This window comes from Bubalus bubalis, chromosome 1, assembly GCF_019923935.1.
Source record: "Bubalus bubalis isolate 160015118507 breed Murrah chromosome 1, NDDB_SH_1, whole genome shotgun sequence".
In the NCBI taxonomy this organism is placed as follows: Eukaryota; Metazoa; Chordata; class Mammalia; order Artiodactyla; family Bovidae; genus Bubalus; species Bubalus bubalis.
Genome location: NC_059157.1, coordinates 104,710,046 through 104,732,190, shown reverse-complemented (window position 1 = coordinate 104,732,190; position 22,145 = coordinate 104,710,046). Strand labels below are relative to the sequence as shown.

Below are 22,145 nucleotides of genomic sequence, written 5' to 3'. Positions count from 1 at the left end.
CATAGAAATGCACTGACAGTTATACCAGAGAGGAAAGAGTGAAAGGGTGACTTGCCTGGCATCTGAATATATTCTGCCTGGCCCTGGCCAGGCCTATTTAGTTTTGAACATCATATTCTCCAAAATTTTAGCACCTATACTCTTGATTTCTGTTTGTATGAATGTGCATAAGATGAGGGAAATAATCTCTTGGGTAATAAAGATAGCTTTCTAGCAGAGACTCTCCATATCTATTGCACATAATCTACAGATGTCACTGTATTTTTGTTTCTAGTTCTATTGTACATCTATCTGTACAATAGATAGGCCTCTGTGCCTGTGTATATTACTCCAGTTTATCCTCAGAATATTTAAAGAGCCTCAAGTCAGTTTCCCATAGCTAGACCACCTGCTATACACCCAGACCCACAAGGATGAATGCTTCCTTTTTGTTTCTTCTTTTATTTTTGTTTCTAGTTCTATTGTACATCTATCTGTCTCTCTGAAGGTACCCATCTTGCCAGTGAAGGGCACAAGCCTTTAGGTTGTAACTCCCTACTCTCACTTCAAACTTTGCTTGTTATGCTGCCCGAAAAGAAACTCCTATCAGTGTGAATGTTTAGAACTCAAGGGAGAGGCTCATTGGGTAACTTTAGTCATTCCCTTTGCATTCATTGTGAAGTGATCTCATCACAAAATGGCCTGAATGTCACACTTTTTCTGGCTTGCAAAGAAACCAGTTCCTCTCCTATTTCTATCCAACACACAGAAAGCTCTTTATGTTTCTATGATCAGATAAAATCTGATGGGTGTATTTCACATCTAGGTATGAAGATTTAAACTATCAGGGCAATGCTGGGTGTTTGTAGATTCTCTGTTTTAGTAAATGAAAAGCTCCTTCGGAAAGGAGAGCACATCTTATCCACTAATGAATAAATATTTATTTTCATTTTAAAATGATATATGCTTATTAAAAATAATTTGAAAAAACACATTGGAGTAAAATGAAGAAAAATTAAAGTAATTATTTCTATAATTTAAATCCAACCATTAATAACCATTTGATATATTTCTTTACTCTCATTTTCCCCTGAGGATATATTTTTTAAAACGTGCTGTAATCATACTTTCCATATAATTTTATGTCCTGCTTTCAAAATTTAACCTAAGAATTCTACATGTAATTACATAGTCCTTATAACCATCATTTTAAATAAATATATACTGTTTCTGAAGAAGAATAGCTTACTTCACCTAAATGTCCAAGAGTATTTTCTTATTTTCGTTTTTATATTTTGTTTCCATAATCTTATATATAAAAAGTAAATGAATCAGTCAATAAATTGTAAGTAAATGAAAGTTCAAATCAGTATAAATGTTTAAATTGTTTATGTGAACAATTTTAAATACATGAGTGTAGGCAGATCGCTACCATGAATCCCATGTGCTCATGACCCAGCTTGACCAGTGACTAAAGCCATGGCCTGTTGTTTTCCTATGCTATCTCCATGTTTTTCTGAAGCAAACCCCAGTCATTATAGCATTTGGCCCATCAATATTTCAGGCCCATTAGAACCTTCTACATTTTAATGTTAAAAACATTCAGATCATTATATAGAGGAGTATTTTTCTTCTGAGTGTTACTGTCATATTTTCTGAAACGTAAACATTGATCATAAAATCTCAGACATGTGTTTCAAAATATTTTTATGCACATCTGTAAGCCAAAGGGCAAGTTAGTTGACTACAGAGATATTTTACAAGTTTGGCTAGGTTTCCTGGATGAGTTTTTTGGGGGTTTTTTTGGGGGGGAGGTATTTTTTTTTCCTTTGATTCAAACTTAGGATGATGATTTGAATGCCAGATCAATACCACATTAACTACACTCATCATCGGATATATTCTGTGCTGTATATAATTCCATATTTGAGGTGAAAGGAAACGTAACCTTCTGACTACTGAGAAGTCCAGCATGGCTGCACCCAACACATCCTAGATAAATATGGCGAACCTACTTAAACCAAATGTAACACCGGATTTAAACATTTATAGGTATTTTTTGTTTGTTTTAATTGGCCAAAACAAAAGGCTTCTTCCTAAGGGGACACTTAAGAAGTCTGAAAAGGGAGGAATTATACATTAATAGTCTGAATAATTTTTCAAAAAAAAGCACTATGTCTGGGAAAGTGGGCATAGAGGGAGATGGTGCATTGCAGAACAAGGGGTACTCATTGCCTCTGTGCCTATGTGTATTACTCTAGTTTATCCTCAGAATATTTAAAGAGCCTCAAGTCAGTTTCCTATAGCTAGACCACCTCCTATACACCCAAATCCACAAGGATGAATGCTTCATGCAACGAGGCTGTCCGCAGAGGACCAGTAGTGAAGGTTTTATCCTGCCTGGCTGTCTTTGACCTGCAGGTCAGTGACGGTTCCAACAGGTGTATTCCCCTCATCAGAGATTCAGGATGTGAGTAACTGCGTACCATCCTGCATCAGTATAAACTGGATTTATGTGTTACTCAGGTCTATTTAATCTTAGGAGCACATTTTCCATTGGCCTTGAAAGTGAGTAGCTGGAATATTGATGTGTCTTAACCCTTAGAGGAAAAAAAATAAGAGTTCTTCCACTGCACTAAATCTAGAAAGATATGAGGGTTTGCAGTATGGACACATAGAAAATATTTTTGAACAAAGTTGGTGGAGGAAAGCACATGGAAAAAAAAGAAACAGAAAAAATAACATAAGCAATAAACTGTCTCAAGCAAACAGAAAGCATCTGTAAAAATTGCTAGACTGGACGATGTCGACAATACGAACTATTTTTTTTTCCATCTCGTGTCTTTTTCCCCTCAGTCTTCTGATCATTTCTGTTTTTCTTTATCCTGGCCTGGCATTACCATCATTATAATGTCTTCAAAAGTTCAGAAATGTATCTGACAGCTTGGTGTTGAAGCGGGCATTCCAGGAAAAGATAGGTAGGATCTAGCTACTATACTGTTTTAAAGCTACTGCTATTTCACCATAACCCAAAATACCCATATTTGGAAAGAGTTAACTTATCATCATTATTTTAAGATTGATATTGCCAACACAACAACTGAAATAAAGGCATAAGTTTTCACTTTTTCCTGCATTCTCTCTTACATGTGGTGTTGGATTATGTAGCTCATGTCATATAAACCTAGACTATAAACTGGGTTTTGGGGAGAAGAGGAAGTTTACCCATAGTTCTTTCTAGCTAAAGTATTATTCATTATGCCCAAGTGAACCTTAAGTGTCTCATCACAATAACAGATACTATTATTATTACTACTATGCTTAATAATAGTGTTTGATTCTTGGTGTGTGTGTGTGGCATATTCTTATGCTTGGCCTTGGGGTCTGGTGTTTATTCAATTCTTACATTTGCTATAAAACAACCCTTTGAAATAAAGTAGTATTCCATATTCTCTACCTCCTTCCCTGTAGTATAGTTCAAAATCATGGTTGGATGATTCTACTTAAATAGGGCAGGAAATTTTTTGCAAATGCCCCCCCATCAAGCCAAGACTTTAATTTAGACTTAAATACAGATAGTTACAAAAGGAAAAGAAAAATGTTTTGTTCACACCATCAGACCCATCTTCGAAGAAGTTGGCATATTTTTTGGATAGATTTTATCAGACACATAACATACAATCGTACACAATTAACACAAGGATGGGAATTACAGCATGCTTTTACTGAGATAACTTTGGTGATTCTCTTCCTTACCTAGAGGGGTGAGAGAAGGATGAAGACTCCATTCAAGGCAAAGATATTTAAGGAGAAGACTTTGCAGCCAGCTCAGTTCTTTTACATTGGAAATGCGAAGTCTTCATTGTTTCATCCTTCACTAGAGATTACTCAAAGTCTGTGATATATAGAACTTCCTCTGAGATGGTCTGCTTTTGAGGGGACTACTCCATTAGCAAATCATGCTGGGCTCCATAGAGAACTGATTCTATTTATTTTATCCTACTCTATGAAATATTCTTAAGATGCCATTGATGTATACTTTTTTTTTATCAGAAGTCATTTGCTTTTTGAGTTTTTGATGGCCATTCTATGAATCAACCAACCCCAGTGGCTCAGACAGTAAAGAATCTGCCTGCAAAAATTGCCGGTGACCCTGGTTTTATCCCTGGGTTGGGAAGATCCCCTAAAGAAGGAAATGGCAACCCACTTCATTATTATTGCCTGGAGAATCCCATGGACAGAGGAGCCTGGTGGGTGACAGTCCTTGGAGTCACAAAGAGTTGGACTTGACTGAGTAACTAACGCTTTCACTATGAATCAACCTAATGTATTTGTGATGTGGAGATCTATAACCACTGAATGCTAAGTTTAAAGACTTTTATAATTACTTACTTAACGACACGTTAGCTTTTAACTCTTTCTCTTTACGCACAAACAAGTTGATTGGATTATCTGTTTATTGTTGTTGTACACAATGCACATAAAACAGGAAAGAGGAAAGGCTATTTGTAAGAAGTAATTACAATGGCAAAATTGTACTTTCTTTAATTGTTCTCATTTTCTAATTTCTGATTACATCAAGACCTACACTCTAAGAAGTATATTTCAGTTTTGCTAAGAAAATGACAGAGGAGAAAGATAAATCCAATTCTATAAAGTGATGTCAAGCACAAGTTGGCACAACTACAGTTATCAATAGTTCATTCAAACTCTATTCCTCCACTCTGGTAGGACTTTGATTTCTGCCCATCCTTTAATAAGGAACCAGAGCAAGGAAGAAGCAGACTTTTTTGGAAACCCTGGGAGGTCTGATCTTCTATGAGGACATGATCGATTTGGTGGATTCTTAGGAACCTGAGTTATTTCTGGGATGGCTTATCCAGCCCTTCGTGGAATCAGAACCTCATACCATTTTCTGTAAATTAAGTTAAAAACCCAGAGGTTAAGTGAATCTTTACAATTGTCTCCTGATCACTCTTTCAACAAACTTTTGTTGATGCTTACTACGTGACAGGTACAGGTGAACCCATTTCTTTTTTTTTAACCTTCCTAACTCTTTATACTTTTTCACTTACGCAAGGAGAAAATTCCTTTGAGTTTGTAAGAGCCTGTGCATATTTGAGTATAGCCAAAGATTCAGTCTCTTCCAGGAACTCAGGTTGTCACCCGGTGAGCCTGCCTTTGTCTTTTCTCCTAGTTCCGCCTGTGGCGCCTGTCACTAGCAGTCAAATAAGGACAATTTTACCATTCTCTCCTGCTGCTCTAATTTTTTTTTTTTTTTTTTTTTACTGCTGGTACAAGAATTTGTTATTCTTTATAATTCCCTTTGAAGTTGGAAATCCAAGGGGAATCTAAAACCGACCAGATGTTTCTGCTGCTGGGGAAGGAAGAGAGTAAGGATTAAGTTTAACAAAAACTTGGTCTTTAGGAAAAAAAAGATCATTTCAGCTGGAAATCATCATGAAGTGCATTCATTTGCCTCATATCTGTTAATTTACATTTACTAGTTCTTTATAGACAATGTCACCTATCAATTTTCTCTGGGAGCAAAATCATAAATTCTGTGAACAAAGGAGTTCAGGTGGTGGTTTGCTCACGCCTGTTTCCCTTTTGGAGTTTTAGTTCTGTTGCCCTATGCATTCCCTTCACCTGCTTTGTGAGTATTTTCTGTTATCTTTATCATTGTCTTTGTTATTATTGAAGGATCATATCATGTCCCACCAGGCTAGGAGGCCAATTCTGCAAACTTTTCCAAGAGAGTGAGGTCAATGCAGCCTGTGGTGAGGGAGGGAAGGAAAGGAGACTTGCCAAAGTGCTTAGCCTTTATGGAGAACTTCATCCTCTTTCAGTTCAGTTCAGTTCAGTCACTCAGTCGTGTCTGACTCGTTGTGACCCCATGAATCGCAGCACACCAGGCCTCCCTGTCCATCACCAACTCCCGGAGTTCACTCCAACTCATGTCCATCGAGTCGGTGATGCCATCCAGCCATCTCATCTCTGTCGTCCCCTTCTCCTCTTGCCCCCAACCCCTCCCAGCATCAGGCTCTTTTCCAGTGAGTCAACTCTTCACATGAGGTGGCCAAAGTATTGGAGTTTCAACTTTAGCATCAGTCCTTCCAAAGAACATCCAGGGCTGATCTCCTTTAGAATGGACTGGTTGGATCTCCTTGCAGTCCAAGGGACTCTCAAGAGTCTTCAGCAGATGAATGGATAAGAAAGCTGTGGTACATATACACAATGGAGTATTACTCAGCCATTAAAAAGAATACATTTGAATCAGTTCTAATGAGGTGGATGAAACTGGAGCCTATTATACAGAGTGAAGTAAGCCAGAAAGAAAAACACCAATACAGTATACTAACGCATATATATGGAATTTAGAAAGATGGTAACAATAACCCTGTGTACGAGACAGCAAAAGAGACACTGATGTATAGAACAGTCTTATGGACTCTGTGGGAGAGGAAGAGGGTGGGAAGATTTGGGAGAATGGCATTGAAACATGTAAAATATCATGTATGAAACGAGTTGCCAGTCCAGGTTCGAAGCACGATACTGGTTGCTTGGGGCTGGTGCACTGGGACACCCCAGAGGGATGGTATGGGGAGGGAGGAGGGAGGAGGGTGCAGGATGGGGAACACATGTATACCTGTGGCGGATTCATTTTGATATTTGGCAAAACTAATACAATTATGTAAAGTTTAAAAATAAAATAAAATTAAAAAAAAAAAAAAGAGTCTTCTCCAGCACCACACTTCAAAAGCATCAATTCTTTGGCACTCAGCTTTCTTCACAGTCCAACTCTCACATCCATACATGACTACTGGAAAAACCATAGCCTTGACTAGATGGGCCTTTGTTGGCAAAGTAATGTCTCTGCTTTTGAATATGCTATCTAGGTTGGTCATAACTTTCCTTCCAAGGAGTAAGCGTCTTTTAATTTCATGGCTGCAATCACCATCTGCAGTGATTTTGGAGCCCCAAAAAATAAAGCCTGCCACTGTTTCCACTGTTTCCCCATCTATTTCCCATGAAGGGATGGGACCAGATGCCATGATCTTCGTTTTCTGAATATTGAGCTTTAAGCCAACTTTTTCACTCTCCTCTTTCACTTTCATCAAGAGGCTTTTGAGTTCCTCTTCACTTTCTGCCATAAGGGTGGTGTCATCTGCATATCTGAGGTTATTGATATTTCTCCCGGCAATCTTGATTCCAGCTAGTGCTTCTTCCAGCCCAGCGTTTCTCATGATGTACTCTGCATATAAGTTAAATAAGCAGGGTGAAAATATACAGCCTTGACGTACTCCTTTTCCTATTTGGAACCAGTCTGTTGTTCCATGTCCAGTTCTAACTGCTGCTTCCTGACTTGCATACAGGTTTCTCAAGAGGCAGATCAGGTGGTCTGGTATGCCCATCTCTTTCAGAATTGTCCACTGGTAGAGATCTGTAAATCAAAACAAGAGCAAGAGTGATGAAGACCTTCAGGATGAAGAAGGAAAATCTTGTGGTCTTTCAAGGATTCAGATAATATTACAGACAGTTTGAATAAACAGGTTAGGAAATGGAAAATGATAGGTATATGGAAACACAGAAGAGAAAAAGAAAAGATGTCATCTGTGAGGCGATATGCAAGGGAACTCTCAAACTAGGTGTCCAAGACTTCAAGCCTTGGTATAAAGTGAAAATTAAAAACAAAATTGGAGACAAATCTTAGAAATCAATTAGGATGTTTTGGTGGTATGCTTAGTGCTTCACAAAAGCTTTGGGTTGCAGAGTGGAGTTTTCTTCACCTGCTTCCTTCCTGCACAGCGTCTGTCACATGATCCGCTTACATTGCTCTCTGGATTTCTCAGGTTTCCAGGAGGACAGAGAAACCTGTGGATAACTGCTTTGCACCTCTTACCTTGCTCAGTGGATTAAACGTTTGGAAACATTCCCCATACCTCACAAGAGATGCATACTCACAACTCAGCTTCTATTTCCCTTGCCTATCTTGTATTTAAATAGAAAGTCTGAGTCCTCCATAATTATATTAAGCTTCTTAAGCAGCACATATCAACTGCATACACCATTTTAAGTATTTTTCCAGCCTTTTGAAAGGGAGAGTAGGGAAAGAGACAGAGAGAAATCACTTAGCAGCTGATTCACTTATTTTAAGCAGCTTTCCCCATTTTAAAATATAAAAAATTCAGGTCCTGGAACATTGGGTGATTTGAATGTTCTGCAAGGATTTGAAAAAAAAAGATTTTTAAAAAAATCATATGTTCCACATTCAGGGACACAGATTTTCAATTTAGTCCTTTAAAACACAGGTTAAAATAAAAGAGTCAATCCAAATGGTTTCTCTTCTTTCTCATTTATCACTATTATTATTATTATTATTATTATTATTTGTCAAAGCAGATGGTATGAAAAGCGTTTGTATTGGTCTCACTGATGACAGAGCTTAACGTAATAATCCATGGCTTGGAACTTGTGATTCAATAAAGAAAACACTGTTTGAGGTATTTTCCATTCAAATCAGTATCAAAAGTTTTTAATTAACACCATCAGAAATTACTGGACTAAATGCAGGACAGGGTCCCTATGTACCCCATTACTGAGAATAAGACAGCCAGGAGGACCCATTGAGCACATTTGTATTTTGCACTGTTTTTATTTACTCATGGAGCAGAGTATGGACTCCATGTTGAGGGGCAGAGCAGCAGAGTAAAACCTGCAGGGCCGTTCCTCCCCAGCACTCCCACCCTGCTCCTCTGATTATTGTCCAGAGTTCTTTGTGAGAGTAATTGGTTAGAATGTTTGGAATTAGCAAGTCCTTGTCAGCCCAGGAAGGCTTTGAAATCCGGAGGCTTCATACAGCCATCAAGCCTGAAGAAGCCTAATGCTTTCTTTCAGTTGAGAGTCTCAGGGCTCTCTGAGCACTAGTCCTTGGGCTTGGCTCCAGTCTCCAGCCACCACCCTCCAGAGTGCTCTCTGTCTTGGAGGACAGCTTTGTTTGAGGCCCTTTCTTTTCCATCACTGAATCCTCTTTCAGAATGTACAGACTGTGGGCAGGAGAAAAATGAGAGCAAATGGAATAGAGTGAAGAAGAGGATCAAAGAAAAGAGAGGAAAGAAAGGGGAAGAGAAAGCATAAAAAGAAAAGGAAGCAGGATATAAGATGGAAAGAGCTTTATAAATATTGACATTTGGTTTCTGTGCAACTGGATTTGATGTCCCAGACTGGAACTTACTGACAGAGCCCACGTGGTCCCTGGAGCTCTTCCCCACCCCCCAGAACTTTTTTTTTTTTTTTAATTTTACATAATTGTATTAGTTTTGCCAAATATCAAAATGAATCCGCCACAGGTATACTTTTAAAAAGACTTGTCCACTCATGGTCAAAGAGAAGTTACATATGTTCAATAAAGGGCCGTAATGTACCCACATCACCACCACCACAGTTTCTATGGATTAAGAATAGTTATTTCCTTATATGTTATGATAGAAGAGAGAAGAGTATATATATGTTCTCTTGTAACCATAAAAATATCTATTGTTTAACCTTGGGCCTCCAACGAAAATTCTCCAGAAAACCCCTATACTGCTTGGTAAATTGTAAAATAAACTCACCTTCAGCCTTACAGCAACACAAGAACTGCTTGGGCAGAGTTAATGAGAGTAGATATTGTCAGCAATGATGAAATTTTTATAGAAACTTAAAGGTCTTAATAACTTTCTATAAATCTTTTCATTTATGTTGAAGCCTTCAAGCTTAATACATTTAGATGCAATCCTTAACCTTTTCTTATTTCTCCTCTACTTTAATACAAAACAACAACAAAAAAATACAAACCAGCTACAACAGCACAAATATTATTGCCATGAATTCAGAATGTCAGGAAATTTTCAGTAGGCCCAGTCATGACAAAATGATGCAAAACTACATCACTGTTTTTGGAAAAACCCCCTAAAGCAATTCAAAGATTTCTGTCCTGAAACACAAGGAGAGCAATACACATCAATTCCTAGAAGATAATTGGTGAATGAGTGTCAGGATTTTCATAAGAACTGCTAAGAGTCCAATCTTGACCTCATAGCCAGAGAATCAGATAGGCCCATGAGCAAATCATCATTTTTCTGTTTCTTAGCTGGACAGTGTCAGGATTTATTACCCCAAAGTTTGACTGCTTGTAGGAACCAGAGACACTTTCTGTGGAATATAATTTAGTAAGATGTCCATCTAAGCTTTCCTCAACCATTCTTTAGGTCAGATTGTGCTAGATCAGATTTCACAGTGTCTATGCCCCATCCCCCGGAGAAGGCAATGGCACCCCACTCCAGTACTCTTGCCTGGAAAATCCCATGGATGGAGGAGCCTGGTAGGCTATAGTCCATGGGGTCGCTAAGAGTCGAACACGACTGAGCGACTTCCTTTTCACTTTTCACTTTCATGCATTGGAGAAGGAAATGGCAACCCACTCCAGTGTTCTTGCCTGGAGAATCCCAGGGGCAGGGGAGCCTGGTGGGCTTCCGTCTATGGGGTCGCACAGAGTTGGACACGACTGAAGCGACTTAGCAGCAGCAGCAGCAGCAGCAGCATGCCCCATCCCCAGATGTCTTTACAGGTTACTCTAGTCAATGTATTGGGCATTCTGTTGTTATCCCTCAGCTCACCTCTCATTTTAACCACAATGAAACAGTTCTGTATTAGCCCAGACTCCAGCCTCTGTAGTGCTCTTCCACATTCTGGCCCAGGGTCTTTTCTAGTGCTGGGAGAGCTCAACAAATCTATATTGGATTTGGGGGAACTAGCATGGCAACTTATTTCCCTGTGGGGGTAACTCTTAACTAAAGGAGGAACAGAGCTGGAAAAGAAATATTCCAGCCTCTACCAGATGTATATCTTTGGAGGCACTGTCTATACATCTCAGAGGCCCTGATGACATTGCACTTCTGATGGCCTCTTTGACATAGCTTCACTATTGCTAATTCTTCTCCCTGATTCACTCTCATCACTGCTTCACTCCTGCCTTCTGAGGTCCCCTTGTCCCAGACCCTTCTTTGGAAGGAGCCCAAAATGAGACAGGTAGTCAGATGACTTTTTGTTTTAATTAGTCAGTTCACAGCATCTTCTTTTCTACTGTTTATACTACCCTCAATGAGTTATTGCTCATTTATAGCCTGGTTCCCAAAGCTAGATAGAAACCCCTTTACTCATATCAATAGATTGTAACCTTTGGAAGGAGAGATAATGTTTATTCGTTTGTGGTCTCCCGTGTCTAGCACTGCCCTGACACATGTAAGTAAGTACTCAGTGTTAGTTGGATGTGATGCATAATCTAAACAATGATTTTTATTTTCGTATTAAGAAATACTCTATTTCAATAAAGTGAGATGTGTCCCTTGCAGCATAGTTTTCTACATGTTCTCACCTTGGCTCCAGTGATTATTGATCAGCTTCCTAGGAAACCCCTTTCCACACTAATGTCTTCCAGAAAAATATCAGCTAAATCATGAAAGATCCAAAATGAGGTTCTGAGACAGTGATTATAATGGCTGATACTGTTTGTGTTCTGAATAGTTTATGGTTTTGTAAAGTGTATAGTTTGCCAAACTTTGTAGGATACTTATTGATCCTCTCTGGGAGGCCAAGGGGCAGTCATATCTGTCCAGGGCTAGTCATATCTGTCCCAGCAGAGCCTCCCTCAAGGCTCCAAATCCCTTCCAGTTTATCCCAGTAAGCACACAAAACAAATATTACCCTTTTCTATTTGTGCCATGACATGAAAAAGTTTGGGAAGTGCTAGTGTTATGGAATGAATGTTTGTACCCCCACCCCAATTCATATGTAGAAGCCATAACTTCCAATGTGGTGGTAATAGCCCCCTGCTTGCAACTTTATTCAAACCATCACGTTAAATACCCTTACAGCCTAATAAGGCAGTATAGCATAGTAGTTAAATTCTATGAGCTATAGAAAAAGAAGTTTTACTATACAGCCACTTACCAGCTTGGTGACTTCATGGGAGTTTATTATCTTCTCTATGGCTCAGTTTCCATCCTGAAAAGTGAGAACAGTACTGCTAAAAATATTGTTGTGCTGTTCAGTCGTAAGTTGTGTCCAACTTTGCCACCCCATGGACTGCAGCACACCAGGCTTCCCTGTTCTTCACCATCTCCAGGAGTTTGCTCAAACTCATGTCCATTGAGTCAATGATGTCATCCAACCATCTCATCCTCTGTCACCCTCTTCTTCCCTTGCCCACAATCTTTCCCAGCCTCAGGGTCTTTTCCAATGAGTTGGCTCTTCGCATCAGGTGGCCAAAGTATTGGAGCTTCAGCATCTGTCCTTCCAGGGAATATCCAGAGTTGATTTCCTTTAGGATTGACTGATTTGATCTCCTTGCAGTCCAAGAGTCTTCTCTAGCACCACAGTTTGAAAACATCAATTCTTTGGTGCTCAGCCTTCTTTATGGTCCAACTCTCACATCTGTACATGACTACTGGAAAAACCAAAGCTTTGACTATACAGGCCTTTGTCAGGAAAGTAATGTCTCTGCTTATTAATATGCTGTCTAGGTTTGTCATAGCTTTTCTTCCAAGGAGCAATCATCTTTTAATTTCATGGCTGCGGTTAAAAAAATCCACAATCCACAAAATCCACAGTGATTTTGGAAACCAAAAAAATAAAATCTGTCACTGTTTCCACTTTTTCCCCATTTATTTGCCATGAAGTCATGGGACCAGATGTCATAATCTTAGCTTAGTAATAATAATATTAGTAATAGTATTAATCACCTCCAAAAAACGCTGTAAGGATTAAATGAGTTAATACATCCAGAATGTATCTCTTGCATCTCCTGCAAGAGAGACTCAATAAATATTCCCTATTAATCTATCTTTTGATCTTTACATTAAGATACCACTGTTCCATGAATGCTTCTATTAAAATATATACCTACATTGATTTCAACTTCTTTGATTTAGAAGTCAATCCTAATAAATAACATAAATGGGAAAGTCTAAGGTTTCTATGCTTTTTAATTCTGGCTATTCAGCCTCCTAATATTATGGCCTCTGGGAATTTGATTAAAATTCTCATACTCAGTTATATTTTTACTTAAAGTGTGTAAACATTAGCCATTTTAGTGTTTTTAAGAGGATTTAATGAGATAATATGTTTGAATTCTACAGTCTTGCCTGGACAATAAATAGTTTTGTAAACACTAGCCTTTTCTCTCTCGTGGTGCTATGAAATTGTTTTGTTTGTTTTAATATCTGTATATGTCTATTAGTATCTCTGGGCAGGTAATTCATATACTTCTGCCAGTACCACAGTACACATTAGTTTAAGCCAGTCAATAAATATCTACAGGCTGTATGGAGGCAGTGATGTTAAACAGTGAACTGGTGCAATTCTCCGTTTATCACAAGTTTTCCTGCCTCTAAGATGATATGTACTCTTCAGATGGCCCATTGTTGGATTCAATAATAGTAATTATAATGGATTTTTTTCTTAGCCTGTTGATTTGTAGAAGAGTTTTATTCAAATGAACAGAAACGTTTTTTTTTCTTTTTAGCAAAGCAGCCTTTAAGTGAAGTGAAGTCACTCAGTTGTGTCCGGCTCTTTATGACCCCACAGACTGTTGCCTGCCAGGTTCCTCCATCCATGGGATTTTCCAGGCCAGAGTACTGGAGTGGGTTGCCATTTCCTTCTTCAGGGGATCTTCCTGACCCAGGGATTGAACCCAGATGTCCTGCATTGTAGGCAGATGCTTTATGGTCTGAGCCACCTTTATTTTCTACTAAATATGAGCACATAGAATTGTTTATTGAAGGAAAAAGTGAGAATAAATGATTGAATGAATGACCATCTCATTCACCAGTCAGTTACTGAGCATTGGTTATTGCAGTGCATTGTTTGGACACCATTACTTGGCCAATAGTATGATACACTTTGCTTCTTTTCTGGTGTTTTATTTATTTTTTTTTTGTAACCTTAGATGAAAGATTCAAGACCACTACTCTCAGGCTGTTTACCAAATAGATTCTGTCAATAGAAGGAGGGAGACTCAGAAACAAATATCTTTAATATAAAGCAGAATGAAAAGGTGCTATTGTAGAAGGAGAAAAAAAAGTAATGAAGGAAGCCAGGGAAAAAAATGAAGTGGTTGATCTAAGATCAGTGAGAGGTAAAACTCTGGAAAGAAAATGATCTTTAAGTAGATGTTGGAAAATGAATGAGGTTTTCACCTGATAGAAAAAAGAACAAGGCAGTATATTTGATGGAACATCAGGAGAACTAGGGTCCGGAGCCGTGACAGAATCTGATGTGTTCAGAAACAGTGAGGAGACTGGTGTAGCAAGACTTTTAGGGCTTTAAGGAATTTAGTGGGAGACAAGGCTATTCAGTTTTCAGGAGTTGATCATAGATGTCTCAGAATGGAGTTCAACTGGTTAATTAATGGGATTCATTAAAGATGACCATGAAAAATATAAAGAATAGTGATATCCAATCTATGTTTTTCGGAAATCATATAGTATTTAATTCATACCGGGCTTTATAGGTGCTGCAATCTGGATTAGTTAGAGAATTTACACAGTTCCACCCAAAATATCATATCTTTGTGTGGTGGACATTTTAGCTAGTGAAAGTGATCCTATATCAAATATGAACTCAACACTAAAGGTATCTTTCTAAAACAAAAGGTCAATTCTGTCATTCTTCATCTTGAAAATGTTTCCTTTTACATACAAAATGAAGTATAAAATTTGTTATATGTCATTACAAAGTCGTTTATCATCCATCAACCATTTGATTTCTCATCTCTGAGATTATGAGTGTTGGTGGGAAGTGGTTTTTATAAAGTCCTAGTACATGCCCTCGATATGAAATAGGACCTCAGCCCGTGACAGCTATGATTATAATCACTTTATTATCTTATCTCTGTTCTCTCTCACCAGCACTATCTATATACCCCATACTGTTTTTCAGATCAATTGGATTACTCTTTGTAGTTTCGTTGTCCATTAAATGCCTAGTACATAGTACATACACAATAAATGTAGCTTTAATTAATGAATGAGTTTAACACCCTAAGGTCATTCTCATGAGTATGCACTCTAGATAAATAGAGAATGTTCTTCTTCGTTATTACATTTTAAATAATCCTGCCTAGTTGAATCATTTAATGACAGAGGTTTAGGAGACTTTCTTTTATTATAAACTCAATATAACTTAAAGTCATACATAAGAAATAATGATTCTGCAAAGTATACCTGAAGCCTATTGACTTTTGAATTATCCACTTAAACCCTTAAATAGATTTATTTTTAATTCACAGATAAATGAAATACTTTCTGTGTAGAGGTGAAGGAAATATTCACAGAGTTTGTTAATATCAATGATCATGGTCTCCCATTGCCCTTAAACATTTTCTCTTCCTAAGATAGTAGTCTTGGTTTTGTGTGAGTTCTATGGGTCCATTTTCAACTCTTTATTTTTTTTAAAGAATTGAAACATAGTTTTCAGAGTGATGCTGATATTAGTTGATGATGCCAGGGCACCAATGACGAGTGTATTTTAAAAATTGAATATGCTCTTGTTTTCCTCTTTGTTGATTTTAAAGGAAATCCAAACATGTGAAGAAAAAAAGTCAAATTTTGCCAATTTGAAAAGAATAAAAACAGCTAAAACCTTCTTTTAAAATTTCGAAGCTTTTATGAGAATATTACAGACAAAAGATTGTACATGAAAGAATATTTTTAAATCAGGTTGCTTTGCCTTTATTTAGTCACTTCAAAAGTCTTTGTCAGATATGAAAAAGAAATATCCTCAAAATGAAGAGTAAATATAATTAAAATGGTTCCTTGCCTTGACATATAAGCTTCTTATTGGTGAAAATCTATATAAATGTAATACTATGAAACTTGGGTTTAAAAGAAAAAATAAGAAAGAGTGGGCAGGGAGGGAAAGGGAGAGAGGAAGAAGTTTGATTTTTATAAGAATTGACATAGAAAATGATAGTAGGTGAAATTATATTAAATTCTTAATTACTTTTGATGAGAAAATTTTAGATGCATAGTATTTTTTTTTATTGCCAGTATGTGGCATGGACCTAGCACACAGTAATCTCTTTTCAATAGTTAACTAATGAATGAATGATATTAGCTAGGCCACATTAGTTTGCTTTAAGCACGGTTTTCTGGTAACAGAAATCATTAAGATAATAGTCAATTCATCATCAGGAACAAATATTTATTGAATACCTATCTTACATTCATTCTTTACCAGGTTGTATAGGGTTGTGGTTGAAGATTCACATTCTGAAACGCTTAGCTGAGTGACCAGAGGGCCTCAGTTTCCTCTTGTGTAAAACAGAGATTTTAGAAGTCCGTAGTTCAGAGGTTTGGGGAGAATTAAATGAGATATTGGTATAATGCATTTGGCAGAGTTCCAGGCAGATAGTAAGTGCTCACTTAATTTTAGATATTGGTCTAAATACTTTATTATTTATAATATTATAAATACATATATTACCTGACAGAATTGTTAATGAAATTTAAGGAGTTGTGTGTATGTATGTACTTGGTCGCTCAGTTGTGTCCAACTCTTTGCATCGCTACAGACTGTAGCCCACCAGGCTCTTCTGTCCATGGGATAATCCAGGCAAGAATACTGGAGTGGGTTCCCATTTCCTCCTCCAGGGGATCTTCCTGACCCAGGGATCATACCTGTGACTCCTGTTTCTCCTGTATTAGCAGGCAGATTCTTTACCACTGCGCCACCTATATTATTACAGTGATGCCCAAGACAACTAAGATTTCAGCAACATATATTAAACAATTGGAAAGCCCAACACAAAACAACGAGAATTCATAATGATAATTTCTGTGAAAGAAAATCTAATTGGGGAAAGGGATTATATATATATTAAGAGATTAAGCTCAGTAATAATGAAGTTAACATTTATTATTCATTGACCTTCCATTGAGCTTTAAATGTGTGTTATCCCATTTAACCTTCACAACAACTAATGAAATTGGTATTATTATTACCATTTTACATAAGAGGAAGCCAAGGCAGATATTGGTAGAGTTAAACCCTGCTGATATATAGGATAAATCTCTTATATGTGCCTCCAGATACTGAGCTTTTAACCATGAGTGTTATTCACAACAGGCTATGTGTCAGCACATACATAAGTGTTCAGCAGGGGAAGTAAACACTGATCGCTGGCCACTTGGGGAAGAGCTTCAGGAGAAGAAGGAACACTCGGCCCTGTGGAGTCAAATGCTCATTATGTGGCAGACTCTGGCTCCCTCCATTTGAATCCTGACTCCTCTACTTACTGTCTGTGCAATCTTGCATAAATTTTAATCTCTCTGTGCATATATTTTCTCATCCAAAAAATGGGAGTAATAATACTATTACCTGATAGAGTTGTTGTGAAGATTTAATGAGTCAGTTCCTATGAGGAGAGTGGTGCCTAGGGCATCTAAGGTGTTAGTTGCTCAGTCACATCTGACTCTTTGTGACCCTATGGATTATGCACCACCAGGCTCTTCTGTCCATGAGTTTTACCACGCAAGAATACCGGAGTAGGTAGCCGTTTCCTTCTCCAGGGGATCTTCCTGACCCAGGGTCTCCTGCACTGCAGGCAGATTCTTTACCATCTGAGCCATCTAAGAGTTTAATAAATGTTGATGTGAATATCATTATCGTTACTGTTGCTGCTGCTGTTATTAGTGACAGCCGTACATTGAAATGTTTTCCTTCATAAATGGCTAGCATTTAAAACAAAAGAGAGGCTAACATTTCAAAGGTGTAGATCATGAGAAGACTGAAAGTATGTTCTTTCTACTTTTGCCCGAGAACTATCCTTCAGTCTAACATGATGGGAAAAGAAAACATATTGTGCAGAGGATTCCATTATATACTTAAGTGAAAGAAATTCAGTAAGAGAGTATGTTTGCTAGCCTCATGTGCTCTTTTCTTTGCTTTGCGCCTATCCATTGAATTTTTAGTTAGCCTTCTTAAGAAAACAGTAATATCAAGTAAAAAATTAGTGTAATTTTTATTTCTTCTGGACAAAGATCATTTTTAAAAAATATGAACACAGAGGCTTTAAGACAGAATCTCGAGACCGTTAGGCCAAAGCTCACACTGTCATGTTTAGTCCATCTCATTAAAAGAATAGTAGTGTGCTTAGTGGCTAAGTGTGTAGAAAAAAAAAGAAAGTACAGTAAACTTATTCGTGAGAAGAATATGATAATATTCATTGACAGGGGAACCACAAGGAGCAATTATCCCAAGCTGTGTCTTTCAGACAATGCTGTCAGCTTCTCCACTTTGATGAGCACGGCTGAGCTTGTGATACAAGGGCAAGAAAGGCCAGTGTGACTAGAAGATCAGGGCACTGGCCACCACATCAGCTATACCGGAGGAAAGGACATCTGTCAAGAAAAGATGGATTTTTAAATGTTTGTAGTAGAAATGATTATTGGCAGCACTTAACTGGATTTGCTCTCTGCTGGTGACCCCAGTTGATTCCTTTTTCTGTATACCCGTTTTCTTCTCCCCTTTTTAGAGGTCCTTTAAAGTGAGAAATCTATACTAGAACACCGTATTTTTGATGTATGTGTGGATGTGTGCACATGTGTGTTTATGTATTTATGTGTTTAAACACATCACATTTGGAATATTTTGTAATCTTAGGGATTAGGTATCACATGATTTCTTGTAAATCAGAAGGTATATCTAGCATTAACTACTTCCTCCATCCATGGGATTTTCCAGGCAAGAGTGCTGGAGTGGGTTGCCATTTCCTTCTCCAGAGGATCTTCCCAACCCAGGGATTGAACCCAGGTCTCCCACATTATAGGCAGATGCTTTACTGTCTGAGCCACCAGGGAAGTATTAACTATTTCAGGCTAAGAAAATTCATCATAAACTCTGGTTTTGTTTTGTTTTTTTTTCTGCCTTTCTCCTTATAGAGAGAGTAAAGCTTAATTTTAGTATTTATAAGAAATTATACTGATTAACTTTATTTTCTGGTATTCATTCACCTTAGTCTACACCTGTTTTTACACACTCAGTATTGAATAATTTAAAAGCGTAAACCTTTCAGTCTGGAATTAATAATGAAAAATAGAACAGGGTACCACATGCTCAATTCCTCTCCTAGCTTTCTTTATTCCCTTTCTCCTTTCAATACTCAACTGCAAACTTTGTCACGTGAAGTACTGTACCGCCTTACATACACATCGAAACTGCTATGTGTGTGTGAGCTATAAAACAACTAGAATTAAAACTTGTCCAAGGCCCCAAAGCCTATTCTTCACAAAAGAACCTTTCTTGCCCGATTTAGAAAGTGTTTTGAACGATGCATAACTAAGTAGAGTAACTAAACAATTGCTTTTGAGCATCTGAAGCTTGCCCATTAAGATTTCTATAGCCCTTTCTTTTGCTTTTTGTGGTTTAAGAAGTGATTCATGTTCAGTATATGAAAGTTCTGGGTTTAGCCCCTTGAGCTTTTAGTGGAAAGATCTGCATGAAATGAATCAAATAAATAAAACGAATAATGTAAGAGCTGAGGACAGTTGAACTCATGTAAGTTTATGTACTGAAATAGTTTCTTGCTGGGAAGAAAAGTTATCTCCAATATATTTTAGTTTCCTAGGAAGGAAACTAAATCCCTAGTGTTCCTAGGAAGATACATGGGAATCAAATTGTTTGTAAATAACTGATTCAAATATTACCTGGAATTTCATAGAATAACACCAATATCTTTCAGAGAGGAAAACCGTTATCTACCAATAGGAGTGAATTGTGAACATATTCCAACTGAACAAAAGCACGGTTAAGTGCCTAAAAAAGTGAAAGTGAAAGTTGCTCAGTCGTGTCTGACTCTCTGTGACCCCACTGACTATACAGTCCATGGAATTCTCCAGGCCAGAATACTGGAGTGGGTAGCCGTCCCCTTCTCCAGGGCGTCTTCCCAACCCAGGGATAGAATCCAGGTCTCCTGTATTGCAGGCGAATTCTTTACCAGCTGAGCCATCAGGTAAGTCCAGTCAAATGCCTTAATAATGCTAAATTTCAGATGTTGCACTGGTGAGACATTTTCTGTACAAATAAAAGACCAAAGTGTATAAAATCTCAGGATTTTTTTTTTTTTAATCTCAGGATTTTATACACTGAGTTAGAATTACAATGCAGCTGTCATTTTTACATTTCCTGGCTTTCATGAGCCACTACTAGTGATCCTCTGTCATTTAAATCAGTGGAGAACATGGATTTATCTTAATTTTCACCCTTTGTTTCCCCTTTTTGTGATAACAGTTATGAGATATGATGATGTAAAATGTTCCTGCTTATAATGCTTTCAGCCTTGTCCCTTGGCAGCCTAAATCTTCTGGCTAATTCACTGATCAGTTAAATAGTTGAGGTTATTATTATTATAATTATTATTTTACATTTATATAGCACTTTCCTCCAAGGGGCTCAAGGCATTTTACACACAGTAAATTACCAAATAGGAATTAATCCTTATATCACCCTGTGGGGTAGGTATAGTCACATAAATGAAATTCTGCGGAAGTCCCATCTGTGTCACAGCCCGCAGCTCTACTCCCCCACTAACCCCCAGTGAACCTACCTGTCTATCTGAAGATAAAGCGGAATGCTATTGGCATGGCAGGAATGGCTTGAAGCAAGATCTTTGGGAAAATGGTCCTGTCCTTGCTTTTATTCTTTGAGCTACCCTGGAAAATATCACTAAATGAGAGCAACTAAGCACACACATCTTGATTTGCAGTTAACAGGTAAATTTCTTCTACGTGATTTAATTTGATTCTGATTCAGACGAGTTAGGAGGTGGTCCAAAAACTTTAGCATGTACAAAAGTCATCCGGGAAGAGGGCTTCGAATGCAGATTCCAAGGCTTTCTAACTTGCAGAGAATCAGGAAATTTGTATTTTCACCTCAGGTGATTTTTGAGATGGGTGATGCTTACCTATGAAAAGCTTGAACTGATTAAAGAAGAATTGTTCGTCCCCATTCTGCAGATCAGAAAATGATGGCTCAGGAAGGCAAGGTGTCACAGTATTTGGCAGAACAGGGACTAGAAAGCAAGATTGAAGTGAGCCAGAAAGAAAAACACCAATACAGTATACTAACGCATATATATGGAATTTAGAAAGATGGTAACAATAACCCGGTATACGAGACAGCAAAAGAAACACTGATGTATAGAACAGTCTTTTGGACTCTGTGGGAGAGGGAGAGGGTGGGATGATTTGGGAGAATGGCATTGAAATGTGTATAATATCATATATGAAACAAGTCGCCAGTCCAGGTTCGATGCATGATACTGGATGCTTGGGGCTGGTGCCCTGGGACGCCCCAGAGGGATGGTATGGGGAGGGAGGAGGGAGGAGGGTTCAGGATGGGGAACACATGTATACCTGTGGCGGATTCATTTCGATATATGGCAAAACCAATACAATATTGTAAAGTTAAAAAATAAAATAAAATTTAAAAAAAATAAATAAATAAATGTGATTAATCAGCATTGAAAAAAAAAAAAAACAGTGTTCCTATAAAAAAAAAAAAAAGAAAGAAAGCAAGGTTTCAAATTTCGAAACCTTCCATTATATTAGAGTGCTTCCCAGAAAGGGAAAGCAAAGAGAGAAACAGATAAAACAGCATTTAAATGTAAAGGAAACAAGAGAATAGTTTGAAGTGCATATGAAACATTTTGCACTGTTATTAACTGCTGTCTACTGAGTCCTTTGGAACTTGGAGTTGATTTGCGATGCCTGGATAGAGAAGCCCAGCATGCACAGGGCAGGGCTTGACCAAAGCCTGTTCCTTGATCTCAGAGCAACCTTGTCTCCTCTAGTCAACAAGACCCTCAACTAACTCTAATCCTGTGGGTGCCTAATGGATTGTAATGTTTAATTTTTCACCCTGCCCACAAAAAGACCTCTACTTAAATAGGTGCTGCCACCAAAATAAAAAGTAGTCTTTGCCAGGAAGCCAAGAAAAGCTCTTTTAATAAGCTTCCTGTTTACGTGAGTTAGCCCTTTATAGGATGGGATGGGCTTTACATTTTTTATCTGAAGTGTTCTTAACTCCATTTCTAAGAGTGAAAGAAAAAATATAACAGGAAATAGTCA

At 37.8% G+C, this 22,145-nt stretch overlaps 1 protein-coding gene across 26 annotated transcripts in view; it reads left to right on the top strand.

Annotated features, from left to right (window-relative positions):
- Positions 1–22,145, top strand: part of ZBTB20 (zinc finger and BTB domain containing 20) — an 869,399-nt gene that overhangs the window by 466,891 nt on the left and 380,363 nt on the right. The gene's annotated exons all lie outside the window — the stretch shown is intronic.